The 22,685-nt window shown below is 45.2% G+C and overlaps 2 long non-coding RNA genes across 2 annotated transcripts; both read left to right on the top strand.

Annotated features, from left to right (window-relative positions):
- The first annotated feature begins 351 nt into the window (after window positions 1–351).
- On the top strand, window positions 352–3,347 carry LOC137464285 (uncharacterized). Its single transcript, XR_010994150.1, has 2 exons — window positions 352–605; window positions 969–3,347. It is a non-coding gene; the product is annotated as an uncharacterized lncRNA (long non-coding RNA).
- Window positions 3,348–4,205: 858 nt separating this feature from the next.
- LOC137464291 (uncharacterized) lies at window positions 4,206–7,618 on the top strand. The gene is made up of 2 exons (XR_010994156.1): window positions 4,206–5,322; window positions 6,729–7,618. It is a non-coding gene; the product is annotated as an uncharacterized lncRNA (long non-coding RNA).
- Window positions 7,619–22,685: the final 15,067 nt, after the last annotated feature.

Below are 22,685 nucleotides of genomic sequence, written 5' to 3'. Positions count from 1 at the left end.
AGAATACGGGGCTAGGTAGTGCTGAGAATATAAGTGTCTGGCCCGAGCATCTTTTGGCAGAAGCAGTGCACTAGACCCCTTCGCTCCGCCACAGTGATCTGTGCGAGAAATAGATGCCTATTCCCCTCTGGGAGAGTAAAAGCAGGACAGGTTACAAGAGTCGAAGAACAAAGCTGCAGAGCACTGGGCTGGTGACTGCAGCGTACTGGCTGTAAAAGGAGTGTGGCTGTTACTGGCCTGCCAACCAAATTCATGGTGGCAGTCATAAGGACTAAAGTTCAGAGAGTGCTACTTGTGCTGCTACCTATGCCTCTTCCAACCCCTTGTGGCTACCTATGCCTCTTTCCCTTTGTGGAAACAACTGTGCCTACCTTTAGGTTCCGAGATCCAGAGAACACAATGGTAGATGCAGCGGAGGAGGGAAGGACAGAGTGCACTGGTTAGTTTGATGTGGCTTTCGTGGGGCATGCGGAAGGTGCAACCCAAGGCTTGCTTTTATTTCTAGAGCCTTTTTCTATGCAAACAGCTGCTGGACGTTTGCAACAAAGATGTGAGAGTGAAAAAAGTGATGGTAGGTATATCTGGGAAAGAAGATACAGAGCATTGTGCACAGTTTAAAAGCTGTTACGAAAAGGAGGTACTTTAAGAACATCTTCTGTCTTGACACTTCCATCTGCGTGATCTCTAGCTGCTTGGACACGGCAACAATGAAAGAATGTGAAAATATTTGCCCTGCGAATCTCAGTTTGCACAGGAAAGAGGGTACGTTGGCAAATGCCTTCTATCCTGGCACATCTGTCAGTCAGAACTGCAGCGGAAAACCCTTTGCTGTCATGATAGTCTCTGCCACTTGGAGAGAATGTGCTGATATATATAGTTGAGAAGGAACATGTGAATCGCTAGTGTGTTTCGTTTAGTTTACAGACTGCAAAGGGACTATTATGGCCAGCACTGCCTTTTTATTGTAGGACTTTTTCTTTGAGAGCAGCTGCTGGACATTTTGAAGCTGTTCGGGATCTGCAAGAGTTAGAGTGCAAGATGGTACATAGATCTTGAGGGAAAGTGCATATCTCCAGGGAGTTGGATGCAGTTCAGTGGGTGTGAATTACATGTTGAGCAGCTGATGGCACAGAAAACGTTTGAAAAGGAAGAGGCCATGCTGCAACTGCCTTTTATTTTGAAGCTTATAAACTGCACAGCCAACAATTAAACGATTCCTCTTCCTTCTCTACTGCATGCAGGATCACATTCTGTCAGTGCCCAAGAGCCAGGATCCACAGCAGAGCTCTTACCCCCACACTGCTCCCACACGAACAGGGCTGGGCTAGAAAAGCGCTTGTCTTTTTCCTGGACACTGTCAGCACTCATCAAAATAACCACACCATGGCATTGTCGACTCACAAAACAAGGACATGCACTGAGCCCAGCTTGAAACCACCCCCAGGACATAGCCAAATCAGAAATGTCCCTGTTCTCAAATCAAATGTGTCAGGACAAAAAGATTTTGCCGATCTTCCCCTTCCAAGTGGATACTCTTCTTTGCACCACACTCAAAGGCCAACACCAGCTCCTCTGCCCTAACAAACTTTTTCACTCTCATAGTCTAGTAACAAACTTGAAAACATCTGCCAAAAACAGACCTCGCAAAACTGTTGGTGGAGAAAGTGCTTTGCTGCCTGCAATTTCAATGGCACCCATCAAACTACACACACCCTGCTATCGCCACTTTCCTTCTCAGCTCTGGGTACTATCATAAGCTTTCAGTCTCACAGAGTCAGGATCCAAATGGAATGGCACCAGGGACTACTCACACACTAAAGCTACAAGGGACAAAAACTTGTCCTGCAGAGGCTTGGACTCTGCATTCCTGCTGACAGTTCAACAACTCTAACCCAGAGAACTGCCTATTGGGAAAAGCCTTTAAATTCACTGAGACCACCCAAATTGCCCATCCAAACTTGCTTTCTTTGCCAAAGAGAGGAACCAGAAGCCCATCTCAAAAGAAATGGCATCCCCTCCTCCAAAATCCACAACATCCAGGGACTGATCCTATACAAAGTTCTCAGAACACTGGTATTGGGCATTACCTGTGCAGGGCACTAGATCCACTGCACACCAAGACCCAGTGTAGCTGCTTACCTTGTCCAAAAGAATTGTGCTGGCAGAATTTCAAGAAGGCTGCCTCGAGGAAAACACATGGAAAACACATGCCAAATTGATTCTTTCAGGAGGGAGACCACCTTCTAAAGATGGATACCGACTCCATGATTGTACCAATTGAGTCAGTGCTTCCAAACCAAATATGCCAGGATAGAAAGTTGCTGCTGCCCTTAAGCTGCACGACACAGCTTCTTATCTGCACCTCCAACAGTGGGGCTAGGTTCTTTCCTTCCCATGAGAAAGCATTGCTGTTCTCGTTCAGGAACTTACCAAGCAAAAGTTGCATAGCAGGTCCAGTACTGACTATGTCCAACAATGGCTCCTACACAGAAGGGGCCAGGACAGAAATGTCTTGCTAGACTATGACTCCCCACGGTACCTTATCAGCTGCCCTACCAACATTGCCACCATATGTTTTACTTCCCAAGGAAAGGCACTCCAAGTCACTTGGCTTTGCTTTGCCTACAGTACCATGCCTAGTTTTCCCAGCAGACCCTTGCTTTGCTTGCTTGCCTATGTCTGCCTTGCCTAGCCCTACAAATAACTTCCTGCCTTTGCTTTGCCTTGCCTACCACTCTTTGCCTTGCCTTCCATGTAAGTAAGGCAATGCAAAGCAAGTGTAAGCAATTGTAGGCAAGTAAAGGGAGAGGTTGGCATGGCTGGAGCCGTGAGGGGAAAGCACGGAGTGGTAGATGAGAGATAGGCCCAGAAGTTAGAGGCAAGGCTGGGCATAGGAAGTAATGGTAACAGGAAGGGCTAGGCAAGGCAAAGGCCTGGAGGAAAACTGTAAGCAGGTGAAATGTATGGCATGGGCATGCAAGGGAATGCAAAGCAATGGAGGATCAGCATGGCAAGGCAAGGAAACTGCTGGGTTGCCAAAGCAAGGCAAGTGGCAGGTACATTCAAAGATTGCTGGTACACAAAAGCAGCCAGGACAGACTGCTCTGTCCAGCCTTGATCTTGCATGGGCCATCTCTAATCTGCACCTAAGACACTTGCATTACCTGCTTTCCTTTGTATGCAAAAGAACTGTCATTCTGGTCCTGCAGCCCAAGGGTGAAACATGAATTTTGTGCCCAAAATTCAGGACATGTAAGGATAGATGTCAGAACAAAGCAGCCAGGACAGATAGGTGTGCTTGCATGTGACCTCCTCCAGGCTTCCTCTCACATGCTCCTGAAACACTGGGGCCTTGAGAAAAAAAAGCCACTGAAAGCCTGGAGAGTCCTAGGAGGAGCAGGCAGGGCAATGCAAGTTGAAGAAATTCCACAAAAAGAGAGGTGTTGAATTCCAGGTGGGGGATGGGTGAACAAGGTAAGGGAGGGGTTCAGGGGTAAGGCAAGGTAAGTGGTGGCTTTGCAAGGCAACACAAAGGAGAGGGAGACGAGGCAATAAGAGTCCTAGAAGGAGAAGGAAATGAAAGATTGGAGCTGGACAAACGGGAAGGAAAAGGATAGGTGAGCAAGTCAATGCAAGGCACTGGATTGGTACGAAGGGCAAGGCAAGGACATGCATGGGTCAGGAAGGGAAGGGAAGGGAAGGGAAGGGAAGGGAAGGGAAGGGAAGGGAAGGGAAGGGAAGGGAAGGGAAGGGAAGGGAAGGGAAGGGAAGGGAAGGGAAGGGAAGGGAAGGGAAGGGAAGGGAAGGGAAGGGAAAGGAAAGGAAAGGAAAGGAAAGGAAAGGAAAGGAAAGGAAAGGAAAGGAAAGGAAAGGAAAGGAAAGGAAAGGAAAGGAAAGGAAAGGAAAGGAAAGGAAAGGAAAGGAAAGGAAAGGAAAGGAAAGGAAAGGAAAGGAAAGGAAAGGAAAGGAAAGGAAAGGAAAGGAAAGGAAAGGAAAGGAAAGGAAAGACAATGTAGAGGAGGGGTAGCCAACACAATGGGTGTTTTAAGAGGAAATGTCTGTGCATAGCAAGGCCAAGAGAAAAGTGGTAGAGAAGTCAAGGTGGGGGATAGGTGAGTGCAGCTCAGAAAGAAAGAAAGAAAGAAAGAGCATAGCTCTCGTGTGTGTGTGTGTGAGAGAGAGAGAGAGAGAGAGAGAGAGAAGTTTGCAGGATGTAAAGCAAAGAAAGCTATCTCTTGATTGTGGAGTGAACGTATGTTTTCGAACGTAAGCAGCAAGGTCCAAGCAACCTTTTCATCCTGGCATATCTCTGTGTGTGAGACATAGCCAGAAATTTCTCAGTTTAGATTCAGACTGCAAGCAGGACACAGAAGGTGACGGTGCGAATAGCTGAGCAGGAAAGCACATAACATCAGCATGTTTCAACAGAAGCAGTTTGTGCTAGAAGGAGATGGATGCGTGGGACTCCAGCAATATGACAATGCACTCAGCCGAGAAGCAGAGTGCAATGCCTCACTGTGTGCTCTGAAAATAAAAAGCTGCAAGGAAAAGGCAAGGGGACAGGTCAGTGAGAGCTTTCTGTCCTGGCACACTGAGCTGTTTGAAGGTGAACCATTGTTCGGTTTCACTAAGGACTCTGCAACACTGAGAGGATGTGCTTTCCATGTAGCTGAGAAGGAAAGTGAGAATCACCGGTACGTCTGGCAGAGTTTGTAGGCTGCAAGAGGAAGGTGAAGGCCAGGCCTGGCTTTTGGCTGTGGCACTTGTTGTGAGGAAGAAGCTGCTGGATGTTTTAAGCTTTTTGGGATCTGCAAGAGTGAAAGACTACTCTGGTGCCTCATTAAACTAATGAATGTTGATCATCTGGCTGAATCTATGACATAAACCAGAAGTGAGATTTTCCGCCATTCACCCCAGGTTTTTCACCTTTTCATTGAGCAGCCTGAGCCTTTTTGAGGATACTGTCAAATGCCTTGCCTTGAAAGCCAGAAGTGTCTTAGTTCACCTGCTAAGAAACATGGAAAACAGCTAAAGTCAATTTCAGAATTGCCCTGAGCAGAGCTGGTGTTTCAGTACCTGAAATTACCATTGTGAATATTTGCAAGAATCACCATTTTATTACACAAACATTTGAAATAGGGTAGCAGATTCATCTTTTTGTTGTTGCAGTCCTTGGAAGTTTTCCTATTTACTGAAACAGGAAACAGATCAAACACGAGAAGCTTAATAATCCAAGCTCACTGGTCATTGTGCAAATAGCACTTGATTAATTCAAGGTACCATTGTAATATACAGAATGGCTCTGTGCCGGAAAATGGAAGTGTCCTTGTCATGGTTTGACGCTGGTGCAATGCCAGCACCCCCTATGAAAATACACCTTCCCAAAATAAATGCTGTGAGATGTGATCAGGAACAGAGCAGAGCAGACCCAAGCTTAGAAATAAAGGGAAAAAAAAAAAAAACCTTTATTAAGCTACTTCTACTATAAAAGACACAGACTAAATCCAGGATGAAGACCCTCCAAAACACTCCTCCCCCCCCATCCAATTTCCAACAAACCACAGTGAGACACCACCCAGGATTCCTGATCAAGTTGCCACCCTTCAGATAATCAATACTCAGTCCCTCAAGGGAGAGAGGAGTCTCTCTTGCACCATAGATCCCCCCCCAGGAAACACAATTGTTACCCTTCTGCGTCTCCATGTCACACATGGCAACCGCCCGGAGAAAATCTGCCATGGTGACACTCTCCTTTCCATGTCACAGTGCTCTCACCACCGTGCATGGACAGACTGCTCATGGGGCTCCTTTAAGGATGCTTTGCCAAGGACCCAAGAAAAACAACAGTTCAGCTTTTCATTTTGGGACCACAGTCCCCCCCATTTTCTTCCTCCCCTGCGGCTGAGGGTCTCAAGAACAGAGATCATCTTCTTCCTGAGGACAGAGGGCATCACCATACCCTCCTCAGCTTTTCTCTGTTCTCTCCATTCCTGTGCTGGTAGTCGCTGAAGCAGGTCTCTTGGCTTACCATTGCATACCCCTAAAAATGCAGTCTCTGTTGCAGGAGAAATTGGTTCAGTCTATGGCTATTAAGAAAAGTCCAGCCACAAGCCACTCCATCATCTCCTCCTACCTAAAAATTCCTTCTTCTAACATCTCAGATCCCAGACGGTCTCTCTTCTACTTCAAATCGAGGAGGAGTAATATTTTTACAAAGCCTTCATTTCCCAGCAAAGGGTTAAAAGTCTCGGACTCCCCGGACAGCTGAAATCTCTGCCCATAACTCCAACTCCCACGGCTGGGCACCTTCCCCCCTTTTCTCCTTCTCCTCTGCCGGCAAATTTACAGGTGCCGTCAGGCTCTCTGTCTTTTCCTTCTGGGGGGATTGGGGGGGGGGGGGGAGGCAAGGCATCTCCATTTCTCTCCACCCTTCCCTCCGCAGGGGGCCCACCTGGTTCCAGTCCTTCAGCCCCTGGCCTACCTCTCCCAGGCCACATGGCTTCCCCTCCCCCACCCAGCCCGTGGCTGGGCAGGGGAGAGTCTGCACTCTCCCACGACCAAAACAAAGAGAGAGTTCCCCTGGGAGTTCTTGCTTTTAACCCCCTGTGTTCTCAGAGGCGTGTCCATGCCTTCAGTGGTCACTCCAGGTGCCAATATCCAAACCTGACCACTGACTGGTTTGACCCTATCTTTCTGAAAAAATTCACTTCCATGTCAAACTACGACAGTCCTTCTTCACGGGGGCAGAAAACCTTTCTACCACATGGACTCTGGGAGTAATCCATCATGCCTCAGTGTGCTGCAGATGGTCAGAGAGCTACACAATGGGTCTCTGTGCCCATGGCACTCTCAGGGCTCAAGGCCCCACATAAACTGCCCACCTTACAGACACGCAAGTAAAGCCCACTGAAAATGCACTTCTCCAGACAGCTCACTGAAACCAGCTAGGAGTTCCCAGCATCACCCAGGGTAATTCTGTCCACAGATAACTTTGATCTTAATGAATACAGAACAAAGTTGCATTTTTTCTAGTCTTTATCTCTACTAAGGTATTTTATGTAACATGTCAAGAATAAATTTGTTTGGACAATGATAAAGAACAGAGGGGATCGTGTACATTTTGCTGCTATCTTCTTTTGCTGCCACATTTTGCTTGCTTTGCTATCACTTTCTGTCAAATAAATACTAGTGAAATACCTCATCAAGTCTTGCTGTGAAGACAGACTGCCAGAAAGGTAGAGGAACTTCGAACCTTTACAAGACCCTGGTACCATGTGTCTTGGTCTATTTGTGTGCAGATCCTTTCTTCCAGCAGGACTTTTTTGCACTGTTAGCCCACATTGCACTGAATCCAGTACAAAAGCAGTGAATATAGGAACTGTTCTCTTTTCATTTGAATGGTGATAAAAATGCATATCAAGTAAAAACATTTTAGAGCAGCAGACAGATTTTCTATGTAGCTAGCAAATCATAAAAAGATGCATATTTACATGTTGGGTTCCTTTCAAAACTTACAAGAATTCCAGACAAAAAACATAGCTTAGTAAACTGCAAATCTAAGTCACGGTATCTAGAAAGGTGACATGACAAAAAGCAAGAGGAAGAAAACTAAAAAGAAAACCAATGAAGCCAGAAATAAGGCACAACCTCTCCTCCTTTTCTGCTTACTACAGTACTTTAAGAAGTACCTTTGTCGTGGTTTGACATGGAAGTGAATTTTTTCAGGAAGTTGGGTCAAACCAATCAGTGGTCAGGTTTGGATATTGGCACCTGGAGCGACCACTGGAGGTATGGACACGCCTCTGAGAACGCAGGGGGTTAAAAGCAGGAACTCCCAGAGGAGCTCTCTCTTTGGTTCCGGTCAGAGTGCTGTGCAGACCTCCCCTGCCCAGCCATGGGGCTGGGTGGGGGAGGGGAAGCCATGTGGCCTGGTCGAGGTGAGCCGAAGGGTAGAAGGACTGGAACCAAGCCAGCTCCTGTGGATGGAAGGGTGGAGAGAAGCGGAGATGCCTTTGTCCCCCCCCCAGCAGAGGGAAGAGACAGAGAGTCCCGACAGCACCTGTAACTTTGCTGGCATGGAGGAGAAGGAGAAGGGGGGGGAAGGTGCCCAGCCTTGGCCTTGGGAATTGGCTGCTGGGCAGAGATTTCAGCTGTCCAGGGAGTCTGAACTTTTAACCCTTTCCTGAGAAATGAAGGCTTTGTAAAATACTACTCCTCCTTGATTTGAAGTAGAAGAGAGACAGTCCGGGATACGAGATGATGGAAGAGGAAATTTTTGAGTTGGGAGGAGATGATGGACGGTGGCTGGACTTTTCTTGTTAGCCATAGACTGAACCAAATTCTCCTGCAACAGAGACTGCATTTAGGGGGATGTGGTGGTGGGCCAAGAGACCTGTTTCAGTGATTACCAACAGAGGAATGGCGAGAACAGAGGAAAGCTGAAGAGAGTGTGGGGAGGACCTCTGTCTTCAGAGAAGAGGAAGAGAAGAGGAAGATCTCTGTTCTTGGACCCTCGGTCCCAGGGGGAAATGGGGGGGACTGCAGTCCCAAAAAGGAGAAGCTGTTGGACCCTCTGCCCCAGGGGGAAATGGGGGGGACTGTAGTCCCGAGATGAGAAACTGAACTGTTGTTTTTCTTGGGTCCTTGGCAAAGCATCCTTAAAGGAGCCCCATGAGCAGTCTGTCCATGCACGGTGGTGAGAGCACTGTGACATGGAAAGGAGAGTGTCACCATGGCAGATTTTCTCTGGGCGGTTGCCATGTGTGACATGGAGACACAAGGGTGGCAGTTGTGTTTCCTGGGGGGAGGGTCTATGGTGCAAGAGAGACTTCTCTCTCCTTTGAGGGACTGAGTGTTGATTATCTGAAGGGTGGCAACTTGATCAGGATCCTGGGTGGTGTCTCACTGTGGTTTTATTTAGAAATTAGGTGGGAGGAGGAGGACTGTTTTGGAAGGTCTTCATCTGGGATTTAGTGTCTGTGTTTTACAGTAGTAGTAGTTAATAAAGTTTTTTTCTCTTTGTTATTAAGCTTGGGCCTGCTCTGCTCTGTTCCTGATCACATCTCACAGCAATTATTTAGGAAGGTGCATTTTCATGGGGGCCCTGGCATTGCGCCACTGTCAAACCATGACAGTGTCCTAACAGTCATGTAAGTAGAAAATTGTGCCAAGAACAATTGTGGAAAACTGTGCTATCCAAACATAAACATTTGGTTTGCTTTCATGGCGATTAAATCTTCATGCAATGTGTAAGGAAAGGGTATGTTTTGCATATTCAAAAACAATTTTAAAATATTTCCAAATTGAAGGGACTGACTGCTTTTTATTTGTTTTGAATTACTTGGCTAAATATGGCGCATGTTAAAATACTGCAGACATGTAGTTCATTTTAGAATTACCAACTGCAAAGGAGGGAAGCATTTTGTGTGCTTAAAAAAAGTCAAGTATTTGAGAGTGCTTTTGTTACTTGCTTAGAAGGTTAGAATATGTGTAAAATATGCTAGCTGGGGACTTAGAATTAATGAATTATTTACTGTAAGTAGGTCAAATTACAATAGCTTTCAAAAAGAAAAAGTAGTCTTATTCCACATGCCAATTCTGAAGTAGATTAATAACCCTTAAGCACAATATGGATATGAAGAGGGATATGACATAAAAGGTTAAGCAACACTGTTGATGGCAAAAAGCTTACCTGCTTCACACAAATACAGGAGATAAAACACTATTTTTACACAAACATTGCTATTCAGACTTTTCCTTGAAAAGTTTCAATGACAATCATGACAGTAAAATTCTGAGTGACAGTAAAGTTAACTCAATCATGAGTAAAATTTACTCAATCATGACAGTAAAATTCTTAGTGGGAGCCAAGTACTTTAAGCAAAGGGTAGCTCAAGCATGACTTGTATTTGTTGTAAAAAAAGACAATTTGTCCTGCATTTGTCACATCTACTCTTAAAAAGCTTACTCTGCCTCAGATTCCTTTTCAGGGATACCAACTCAAGCTGTGAAACTGCATGAAAATGATGATTTAAAGAAGGATATATTAGAAGAATGGAATAATGGTTAATGTTCTTTTCCTTCCAACTGCTTTGTTTGCCCTTTTTAATTTTTTAAGTCCTTTCTGTTATTACCATGGCCACACTGCAGCAAGTGTTCAGTTTGAAGTTATCCATATTGCCAGCCCACCAGTTTCATATAGAAATCACAAGCAGTAGAGATGACTAAGACTGCAAAAATCTTCTCATCTCCTTCTAGAGTAGGGCCATGTCTTTGACCCACTCTTAACTAGACAACTTTCATCAGTCATGAGGGGGGTCTCATGTTCAAGAGCTAAGCAATGACAGCTGTAAATGACAAAAAGTACACAGAAATTCTCTTTGGACTCCAGCATAGAGCAATGAAGGAGCTTAAATTCACCTTCTTGGGAAGTTTTAAAATGCACATTAACTTTAGGATGGGAGCTAAGCCATGGTAACATTTGTTGAGTATGTCTGCATAGAGTCTCAGAGTTTCCATCACTGCAGAAGGAATGTCATTTAACCCACGTTATCGTCACTAGTTGCTAAGCTGCAGTTACTGAAGAGTATCCGCAACATATTTTACAGGGTGGGCTTGTATGTGTAAACCCTGAGTAACATTCCAGAGAGAAGTATTTTGTGTGTGGGGGGGGAAACTCCCAACTCTTAAATATTTCAAATAATGGTTACATTTAAAAGTAAAAAAAAATATCTAAAACCTTTCATTTCTAGATGCATTGCCAGCACAAACTGTACCAGAATTTATGACGCTTTTGATTATGACAGCATAACTCTACCATGGATGCTCTTGCTCTGGAATATTCCTTAAGAAACAAAGCCCTCGCTAGAAATAAAAACAAAATAGCCAAAATATTGGGCTGGATGATTTCAAAGGCTATGTACTAAAAGCCAAACACTTATAATAATAGTAATGAGTGGACTAAAAGTTCAATCAATACAGCATAATATAGTCCAAAGATATCTTGTGTCCTAATGTTCTCAGAGAAGACTGTAAAAAAACCTCTATTTTTGTGGGTTTGTTTTATCCCTTTACATGTACCTTTTACTTATTTCCACACTATGAGAATGTTTAAGACAAGATTGGATGACCTCATGCAACCTTCTATAAGTGAAGAAAGAGAAGCCAGAAAAGAAAGCAAAATTGTTAATTGCAGGTGGAAAGAGGGAGGCCAACTGTAAAATAATTTCTGAGAGAAAGAGGTCACGATCTGTATGTTCACGATCTGTATGTTTAGAGTGAAGGTTGAACTACCCCAGCCTAGGCCTCAGATATAGGCCTCGGTGAGGCCTTGAAGCCTATGGCGCAGTTAAGAATAAGTTTGTGGCGCAGTCAGAAATTATGTTAAGGTGTATCACCGTATACTGAGCTATCGAGGTGCGAATTATATAGGTTTTCAGTGTGAAACGTTAGCCACTTTAAGACAAAGACAAACAATGTTTGCTTGCCAATGAGTGTGTGCTCACGATTGTAAACTATCTAGAAGTGTATATAAACTACTGTCTTATAAACAATAAACGGAGAACATATGATTAGCCACATTGGTTTGGATCTGCGTTTGTTCCTGTCCAGCTCACCTTTTTTTTTTTATTAGTCCCTGCTTTACATGGTGCCCGAACAGGGACAGAAAGTCTCCGATGAGTTTCAAAAGTCGCCGAAATATAGTGACGGGAAACTGCCCCCAAATCGCGTGCAGGAGGGCGCGACGGAGGGCACAGATCCCAAATCACTTTTAAAAGCGACAGGGATTCGGATGCCGGAGCACTGAAGCCTCCTGAGAAAGGTTTCCAGATCGTTTGTTTGCTTGTTTACAACGGGAAACCAACGTAGCCTCTGTTGTTCATGCACTGCCCGCACCGCGGAGGTGGACGAGCTGTGCAGCAGAGGTGGACGGAATGGAGCAGGAGGGCTGGAGCGGTGTTGCAGCTGTGTCGTTTAGACAATACGGAGCGCCCCGCAGTGGTTGGAAGGTAAACCATGGGCCGAGACAGTGAAAGACAGTAAGAATGGAAGGTGATTGGGATGCGGCTCTGCAACTTCTGGTTTATATTCTCTCAAAGAGCAGTGAAAAGATAAAGGACACTGACTTAGAGCAATTAGCCCTATGGGCCAGAAATAAGGGCAAATTGCAGAAGCCCTCACTCCTCTTTAGCGAGATGGAGTGGCAAGAACTAGGGCAGCTGCTTTGGGATTCTGCCGTGGAGGGCGGAAAGGATAAGAAAACCGTGTTAGAGTTCGGGGCACTTGCAAAGAAAGTTTTAAGTACTTTTCAAAGTATGTCCACCGAAAAACAGGCAGCCGAGGCAGCAATTCAAGCGTTTGAGGGACCCGTGATCGAAAAAACAGAGATTCAGAAACCATCTCGAGTCGAAAAGTTTTTTGGTGCTCATAATATGCAGCTGATGCGCGGAGAAAGGGCTCCGGTCAGTGCGTCCGTGCAGGAAGTAGTGGCACGCATGGAGAGCCACGCGCAGGAGGCGGAAGTGACTCGGTCGGCTGCCAGGCAGAATGAGGGGCAAAAGGAAGTGAGCCAGCCGCCCCATTCCTGGGGCAGGGTGAAACCTGAGGAGACAGGCGGAGTTGATGATGAAACGGGGCTGGCTCAGGTGACGGAACACTGGGGCGGAGACCAGGGCACAGACCAGGGTGGTGACGGGAGCGTGGCGGCTCACCTTTTTTTTTTATTAGTCCCTGCTTTAGCCAACAAAACAAAAAAAAAAAGAAAAATAATAATTTAAACCGCCATAAAAAAAAAAGGTGAGCTGGACAGGAACAAACGCAGATCCAAACCAATGTGGCTAACCATACGTTCTCCCTTTATTGTTTATAGACAGTAGTTTATATACACTTCTAGATAGTTTACAATTGTAAGCACACTCTCATTGGCAAGCAAACATTGTCCTTGTCTTAAGGTGGCTAAAGTTTCACACTGCAGACCTATACTAATTCACACCTAGATAGCTCAGTACACTGTGTTATACCTTAACATAATTTCTGACTGCTCCACAAACTTATTCTTAACTGCGCCATAGGCTTCAAGGCCTCACCGAGGCCTATATCTGAGGCCTAGGCTGGGGTAGTTCAACCTTCACTCTAAACATATAAATCGTGAACATGCAGATCGTGACCTCTTTCTCTCAGAAATTCTTCTACACCCCCACTGTTTTCTGTGAAAAGTAAAGGCACAGACAAGAAAGAACAACTGCAAAATTCTCACTAGAAAAATGCAGTTTATCCGGCTCAATATTTTGTGGTACATTTCTTGCTGTTTTCTCATGCCAAACATCTTATCCATTGAAGATGTCCCTTTTCTCTTTCTGGAATACAGCTAGAAAGATGGCTGTTTCATTGCTGACAAGCTGCTATTCTCAGAGGTCTCTAGCTGAAAGTCCTATACCAAGTGATTTGCTCTGTCACTTTAATATGTCATGACTTCAACCATTTAGAGTTTCAGCATCTGAAGTTATCCAGCCCTACCATTCTTTGCCCCTTGAATGGTTATGCTCCTTGGCAACTGGCATTTGGAAGTACATGAAACTATGCAGAATTTACACTATGAGATGACAGCAAATGAGTCACACCGGTAGATTAATTAGGGCATGCAAACAGAGAGGGGGGAATGAGAGCACAAAAAGAGAGTGCACAAGAAGAGAGTACAATCTACTTTTTTTCTGCAACAGGGCTAACACCGTAAAAATCAAAATTAACACAAATCCTCCTAGGGGTAATTCTTGCAAAAGACAAAGACTTCCTTTTGTGTTCACAGTCCTGGAATATTTAGCTTTGGAATATCAACTCAGTTACAAATGTAACTGCAGGAGGGAGCCACCATTCTTACCATTTACCTTTATATGTATATAACAGTTGCTATTGGACAAAAAATGAGTACACAGAAGCTTGGTGAGTTCAAGAGAGAAAAAGAGCAAATTCTATTTCTGACCTCGCAATATAAAGAATTCCAAAAGTGACAGTGGATTGGAGGATGAAATTGCCACCTCTCCAACCACACTGGTCAAACCAATAGTCCATGAATTCTCTCCTCCCACAAAGAAGAATGCAAAACAATCATTATATGAACAGTGTGTGAGAACTCCAGTAGAAATATGTAAACATTATCAGAAGGCTAAAGAAGTTTTATGAGAACTTTAAAACTCTCAAAAGAACTATAAAAGAAAACTTAACACTTTTAAAAATCAGGGCAACATCTCACCCTTTTTCCATTAAAAAAGAAAAAAGAAAAAAAAAGAAAATGAACAATATTGAAAGGGAAAATTTAACAATGTTAAAAAGAAAAATTAACAACGTTAAAAGGAAAAATGAACAAGATTCAGTGTCCACTTGTGGAGGAATCATCGGACTGATCACTCGCATCGTCTGCATCTGAGTCATCACTCCATGATCCATCCACTGGACGATTTTCAGTTTGGTCATTGTTTCCACCCTGTCTGTCAGCCGGGTTCCATCTCTGTGGTCACAGGTCAGGACGGACACACTTCGAAGGTACCCAGTGTACCCTGGTATCTGTGGATATGCACGCATACCCACGCCCCGAAGCGATAAGGTCATAGGGACCTTCCCACTGTTTGGTGACTAAATTCCGCACCCAAACCTTTGCTCCAGGCTGATGTGTCTCGTCCAAAGCCTACAACGAGAGGTGGTGATTCACAATGACAGGGTTATCTGAATTCTGCGACACAGTAAGATGATTGATGGTGTACAAAGCCTTTTCCAACCGATTGTGTGGGGTTTCACCCGGTATTCTCCATTTTTGTTTCTGAAGAACCTGCTTCAGAGTACCATGAGTGTGTTCTACAATAGCTTGACCAGTTGGAGAATGGGGGATACCAAACTTGTGTGACACATCCCACAACTGCAGGAACTGCCTCACCTTCTGCAATGTGTAAGCAGGAACATTGTCGGTTTTCACAGCAGAAGGTATGCCCAGAACAGCAAAGGCCTGCCTCCAGTGGGCAAGGACATCGCGGGCCTTTTCTCCAGTGTGAGCAGAAGCCCACATCGCAGAGGAGAACGTGTCCACCGTGACCTGCACATACTTGAGCCGGCCAAATTCAGCAACATGGGTGACATCGGTCTGCCAAAGCTCCAAGTCCTTGAGGCCTGTGGGGTTTACCCCTGCTGGAAAAGGCGCAGCATGCACGTGACAGTCGTCACACAACTCGACAATGTCACGAGCCTCAGTTGGCGTCAACTGAAACCGCTTCTGCAAGGTATGTGTGTTCTGATGGAAAAACCTATGCGATGCCTTGGCCTGCGCGAGTGTGTCAGGCTGAGGTGCTACCCACTCTGGGTTAGCCAACTTGTCAGCCCTCGCCTTACCTTGCTCTACAAACCCTGGAAAATTGGTGTGACTCCTTACATGCAGAACATAATACGGATGAACCTGGGCCTGAATGGCACACCACAAAGTCTTCAGCAAATTAAACAAGGCAGGATTACTGACCTTCTTTCAAAACTGAATTACCCAACCACCATGCAATGTCGGCCACATAGGCAGAATCCGTGACCAAATTGAAAAGTTCCTGGGAAAATTTCTCAAATGCCATGACAGCAGCCCTCAATTCAACGAATTGGGCTGACCCATCCTCATGACCTTCCAGAACCTGCCACTCAGATCCATCCCTCCAAGTAACAATGGCCTTTCCTGTTTTCCCTGAACTGTCAGTGAAGACAGTGGGTCCTCGCACTGGCTCCTGACTATTTTTGGGCTGCAAAGAGATTTGTGTGAATTTCACCACCTGCAGTAGCTTCTGGCTGGGCAGATGATAAGTGATCTGCCCTGAAAAGTTTTCCAGAGCATTTTGCAGGGACACGCTGTGTGCAAAGCTCCAGTCAAAATCCTCCCACTGTACCGGGAGTATGATCTTTGTGGGATCTGCACCCATCAATTGCAAACACTGTTGCCAGCATTTGATTATTAAGCGAGCAATTAGCTCAAACAATGTGGTTGCCATCTTCTGCGGCTGATGGGGCAGGAAAACCCATTCCAGGATGTGCAAAGAATCGGACCATTTGTCACTCCATTGGCCAAGGATGCCTGTGGGATGTGAATCTGGAGTGGTAATGAACACAGTGACATCAATGGAAGGATCAATGCCATAAACCTGGCAAGCAGAAACAGCTTGCTGAACCTCCTCCAGCACCTGACGTGCCTCCAGGGTCAATGTGCGAGGTGACTTTAAATCAGAGTCTCCCTTTAACAAATCAAACAGAGGAGACAGTTGTGCTTTGGTCAGTCCCAGGTACGGGCGTAACCAAGTGATGACACCTACCAATTTCTGGGCATTATTCAGTGTCTTCATCGAATGCACAAATTGCACCTCCTGGTGTTGGATTGTCCGTTCCAGAATTTTGACTCCCAAATACTTCCAAGGATGTTGTTGTTGAACCTTTTCTGGAGCCACCTGCAGCCCATGAGAATGCAAAACAATCATTATTTACATGAACAGTGCGTGAGAACTCCAATAGAAATATGTAAACATTAGCAGAAGGCTAAAGAAGTTTTATGAGAACTTTAAAACTTTCAAAAGAACTATAAAAGAAAACTTAACACTTTTAAAAATCAGGGCAACATATAACCTTTCTTGGGGATCCATTTTTGTCACTCACATCACATTTTATAAGAGAAGAGGCATTATTGAATGGCTTCACTGAAAAAATCTTAAATGTACTCCGAATGGAATTAGGATCCAAAGGAGCGAATATTTCAAGAAAGCCTGAGATATTGCCTGTGATGACATCCCTTCTAAGAGGTTTACTTAAGGTACCAAATTCTCCATCCAAATACTGGCAGATTAGTCAGAGGAGAAAAGCAATCTTTTTAAATGGTCCTTTGAGAAGGCAGGGCTTGCAGGGAATTTAGTACTTGCTGGTCTATTGCCTACATTCCAGGAAAGAGTATTAAATACTGAAATAGAGTTATGGAAGATGAAGTCTTTGTGAATGTGAAAGTCCAGTGCATGGCAATCTCAGAAAGGAACACATCAAAGCCTTGAAATCCAACCAGACAAGTTGTGAGTTGGCAGCGTGTCGCCCTGATTTCTTAGGATTTTCTAAAGCCTTCTGAATTTACATTCTTGTAGAGAAATTTCTCACGCAACTTTCTGTTAACAACCTATTGTTTTGCATTCTTTCATAGAGGCGGAGAAATTTGATAGACTGGTAGTTTGTCCAGTGTCGTTGGAGAGGTGGCACGTTCACCTTCCAATCCACTGGCACCTTTTGAGAACTATAAATGATTGGAGTCAGAAAAAATAAATTAGTTTCTTCATGGTGACCAAAGCTGTGGTGCGTCGTTTTTCCTTGTGTCCTCCTGTTACATCTGGTGGCCGCCGGCGTGTACTACAGCTTAGGTCGGGTGAGAGTTAGCTTACCCCCCCCTCCTCTTTGGCGTTTTGCCTGCTGTGTTAGTGATGGAAACCTCTATCGGTTTCGGGATGGAATCTCTGATGTTGGACCTCTGGAGGGATGTCCTGGAGAGGAATCGTGTTTCCGTCTCCTGGAGTGATTTTGAAAGGCTGTTTTTGTGGGCAAGGCAGCAGGGGTTCTTTTCTGACTTTAGGGAGGTTGAAACATGGGGTTAGAACTAGAAGAAATTAATCATAGAAATTAGAAGGTATTGAATAGTAATAGGCATATAAAATAATGGATATTGCTTAGGGCCACATCCTTATGTTACGTGAGAATATACCGTATCCTGGCCTATGGGAAAGGAAGAGACTACGTGCAGAGCAGCAAGGAGAGACCTGATAAGGAGAAGGAATGTATATGGAAAACAGGATACAGGGTGTAAAGACAACTGAAAAATGGGGCCCCTTATGTTCTGGAAACAGATGGATCCTGGCCCCTGGCTTGGACCGTGGCCAAGGAATCAATGGGCATGTGCAAAGCAGTGGGGTCGAAAAGTCAGCCTGAAGAAGACCATTCTTACTTCATCCCTTTTACGACCCCCGAAGCCTGGGACGACCACCAGAGACAGCTGCGCAGGCGCAGAGGACCGACAAGCTGATTAGAATACAGAGCAGAGAGAGAGGAGAGCCAGGAAATGACCCATGGGGAAACTTAATGCATATGTAACACTCCAGGGGATAAAAGAACACGTGTGCAAGCAAGGGGCACGCATGTATTTGGGGAAATGTCCCACATGCGTCCGGCCGAATAAACATACCTACTTTAAAACTCACTCTGTCTCTGAGTTTTAGAGTCTAGCTCCGCGTGTCAATTGGCGACCACGAAGGGACTTCTCTGCCAGCCGTGGGACCGGCTCGGGGGCGGACTTCCTAAGGCGCGCCCCAGGATTTCTCTGGAGGAACTCCGCTTCTCGTGTCGCTTACTGCGGGGGCAGAGAACGACCTCCTAACCAGCGGAGAAACGGTATGTATATTTTAAAAAAGGGGGGGGGCCCATAGTGACCGCTAGTAAGCCGATCAGAGACGTCTGACCGCATAGAGCATGGTCTTGGTTTGGTTTGGACTTGCAAGTAACCGGTAGCTGAAAGGGCAGCTATCAGTAAGGGCCGCTGACCGACGGAACGGCAGCGGGGAAAGATTGGTTTGGTTTGGACTTGCAAGTAACCGGTAGCTGAAAGGGCAGCTATCGGTAAGAGCCGCTGACCGACGGAAAGGCAGCGGGGGAGGATTCACTGAATCCTTGGTGTATGGTTGCTGTCTGGGTTTGTGATATGTGTGTGTGAATTTTGCACTGATGTGTGAGTTTTAGAGGTTTTGTGGGAAGTAACTCGTGTTTATGTGTGTGAATTTTGCACTGATGTGTGTGTGAGCTTTGTTGCTGTCTGGGCGTATGTGTGAGTTTTAAAGGTTGTTTGGGAAACTGTGGCATATTTCTGATGCTTGTGTCAAAAGTTATAATTGTGGCAACTTTGTGTGGACTCTTTGAACTCCTTGCGTCATTTTTGGATACTGCATTTTGTTTGAAGCACTATTGGTGCTGTTTTGATGCTTTTGCTGTGAGTATTAGGTTTGCTTAATGCTGTCTAAGGTTTTGTTGTGAGTATTTTGTGTAAAGTATTTAGTTGTGAGGCCTGCTCTGATAAATGTTGTTCTCAGCTACTGCTATTTGTTTGATGTTTTTGCTGTGAGTATTGTTTTTAGGGTTTGTTTAGTGTACTTTACTAGCCGTGGCAGGACAGCTGGAGGGGATCCTTTTCCCCCAGTGGTTTTGGATTTGAACCTTAGGACCCTCTGTTTTGACAAGGGCAATATCTAGAGTGGGAGCTGGTTGAGTGCAAGACCTGCAGGGAGTGGTGGTATTGCCTGTCATGTATGAGACACAGTTACAGTGCTCAGTATAAGCTGCAGAGTCAGGAGAATCCAGAGCTCAAAATTTTAAAGGGTGTTTTGTGTTTTTTTAGGATCTATTTAATTCCAGAGATCTGGAGCTAGGAGAAAGGGATTAGGAAAAGACTGTAAGAATGTGAGAAAGATCTAGATAAAAGCCATAAGATAAGAAAATAATGGGATTGGGAGAGAGCAGAGAAATTCCCAAGGCAAGCCCTCTGGGCTGCATTTTAGCTAACTGGAAAAAGATTGCAGGCTCGGGGGGTGTCGAGTCCAAACGCACCCTGGTAACATACTGTAGCCAGTGGTGGCCTTTGTATCGTCTGGAAAACGGAGCCAGATGGCCCCCGACTGGGAGCCTAGATTATGATACCTTATTGGAACTAATGCTATTTCTTAGACGTGAGGGTAAGTGGACTGAAGTTTCATATGCAGATATGTTTTTCTCCCTCCGAAATCACCCTGAATGGCAGAGGGATTGTGGGATCAGGGCCCCTTCTGACCCCCTGGTATTAGCCCTAGAAAGGGAAGGCAAAGCTAATAGGAAGCAGCCTAAACGATGTTGTAGCACCTGCTCAATAAACCAACGTTGCACACATCGTGATAAGGTTTATCAAGCAGAAACACAAACGCAGGAGTTGTTGGATTTATTGGTGTCACCCCCTGTGGAGCAAAGGGGACTAAGGGGAGGAACAGGTTCAGCCCCCTTGGAGGAGAGACAGGCTGGACCGTCTGCTCCCCCACCCACCTCTGAGTTACAGACTATATCGTATCCACCATTGCCTGAGAGTGATAGTGATGAGAGTGCAGGCAGTCCCATAGCATCTCGGACTAGAAAACAAACAAAGGAAATCATACAAGCCCCTTTAAGGGAAGCAATAGGACCTGAAAAGAAAAAGGTGTTGATAAAAGTCCCCTTCTCTACAATTGATTTAGAAGGTTGGGAAAGAGTTGCCAAAAACTATAGAAGTGACCCAATAGGAACAGCTAAAAGGTTAAGATACATGATTAAGCAGCATAACCCAGACTGGTCAGATATTCAGTTATTGTTGGATGCATTGACAGACACAGAAAGACAGCTAGTTTTAAAAGCAGCAGGAGACTTGGCAGAAGGCTTTTGCAAAGCAAAAGAAGTGGATGTTAAGAACTTCTTTCCCCTCCAAGACCCAAAATGGGACCCAAATGATGAGGAGCAAATAAAAAAGTTACGTCACTACCAAGAATGGATAGCAAAGGGGGTGGAGCGGGCCATCCCCAAGACTATAAATTGGTCAGCTTTATATGCAATTAAACAGAATCCCTCTGAAAGTCCTTCTGAGTTTTTGGATCGCTTAAGAGACACAATGCGTCGTTATACATCATTAGATCCTGAATCAGAGGTAGGGACACAGCAGCTAGCAAGTTTATTTTTAGGGCAATCTAGTCAAGATATCAGGAGGAAACTTCAGAGACTCCAGGGGGGAGAGGAAAGGAAGTTGGAGGTCTTGCTAGAAGAAGCATGGAGGGTTTTCAGCAATCGAGAAGAAGGATATAGGCAAGGAATGAGAAAATTAATGGCTGTAATAAAAGAAGAAAATAAAGGAGGGCAGAGACAAAGACCACCTAGGCAAGGACCACCCCGGTTGGGTAAAAATCAGTGTGCAAATTGCAAAAGACTTTGACACTGGAAAAACGAGTGCCCTGAATGAAAAGGAAATGGGAAAGGGAACCGGGGAAGGGAGGTGGTGGTTGCTCACACAGAAAGTAATTGAAGGGGACCGGGGGACCTTACCCCAGGAGATCCGCTGGTTATAAAAATGAAACTGGGGGAGGAAGGGAAAGAGGTGGAATTTATGGTGGATACAGGAGCAACATTTTCAGTTTTAAACAAAGCTCTGGTGCCAGTAGGGAATGATTATGTCAGGGTCAGGGGAGCAACTGGCCAACCTGAAATAGCATATTTTTGCAAGCCACTCAAATACAAATATGGAAAACAGTGGGGCATCCATAAATTCGTATACATGCCCAATTCCCCAGAATCTCTCCTAGGGAGAGACTTATTGGAGAAACTGGAGGCAACTATTTCATTTAAAAATGGGGAAGTTATTCTGGAGGTGAATGAACAAAAATATGTAGAAGTGCTGAGCTTAATACTGACAACCATTAAGGCTAAAGAATTAAGCAGTATCCCTTGAGGAGAGAAGATAGAGAAGGAATTAGCCCAATAATTGAAAATTTCTTACAGCTGGGGTTATTGAAAGAATGCCAGTCCGATTTTAACACTCCTATCCTGCCTGTCCACAAACCTGATGGGACATACCGGATCGTGCAGGATTTACGGGCTGTTAACAAGATCACTGAGGATCTCTACCTTGTGGTAGCCAACCCCTACACCTTGTTGACATGTTTAACACCAGAACTAACTTGGTTCACTGTTTTAGATTTGAAGGATGCTTTCTTTTGCCTCCCTCTCCATGAAACCAGCCAGAAAATTTTTGCATTTGAATGGCAAAATCCCAAAAGTGGACGCAAAACTCAGCTCACATGGACAGTTTTACCACAAGGCTTCAAAAACTCGCCCACCCTGTTTGGAGAACAACTCGCAAAGGATTTGGAATCCTGGGAAGCCCCACCAGGAGAAGGCAAAATGTTGCAGTATGTAGATGACATCCTCATAGCCACCCCCACAGAAGAAGGGTGCGTGGCTTGGATGGTAAGCCTTTTAAACTTTTTGGGGCTCCAGGGATATAGGGTGTCAAAGAAAAAGGCTCAGGTGGTAAAACAGAAGGTGATCTACCTGGGGTATGAAATCAGTGCTGGACAACGGACTTTGGGGAAAGAACGCATAGAATCAATATGCCAAACCCCAAAACCTCAGACGATAAAGGAACTGAGAACATTCCTGGGTATGACAGGATGGTGCAGACTATGGATATACAACTACGGATGGCTCGTGAAACCTCTGTATTCACTCATTGCAAATGGAAGCAGAGACCTTCAGTGGACAAAAGAAACCACACAGGCCTTTGGTCAGCTGAAAAGGGCCCTCATGTCAGCTCCAGCTCTAGGACTTCCAGACGTGAGTAAACCATTCTTTCTCTTCTCTCATGAGAAACAGGGAATTGCCCTGGGAATACTGGCACAGGACCTGGGCCCATACAGAAGGGCAGTTGCTTACCTTTCTAAACAGCTAGATGCAGCAGCGAAAGGATGGCCAGGTTGTCTCAGAGCAGTGGCCGCAGTTGTACTGAACATTCAGGAAGCCTGTAAGTTCACCCTGGGCCAGAAGATGACTGTGCTAGTGTCTCATACAGTATCCTCAGTCCTAGAAACCAAGGGTGGCCACTGGCTCTC

Source organism: Anomalospiza imberbis, chromosome W, assembly GCF_031753505.1.
Source record: "Anomalospiza imberbis isolate Cuckoo-Finch-1a 21T00152 chromosome W, ASM3175350v1, whole genome shotgun sequence".
In the NCBI taxonomy this organism is placed as follows: Eukaryota; Metazoa; Chordata; class Aves; order Passeriformes; family Viduidae; genus Anomalospiza; species Anomalospiza imberbis.
The sequence above is the reverse complement of the archived record's forward strand: the minus strand, read 5'-3'. Positions and strand labels throughout refer to the sequence as shown.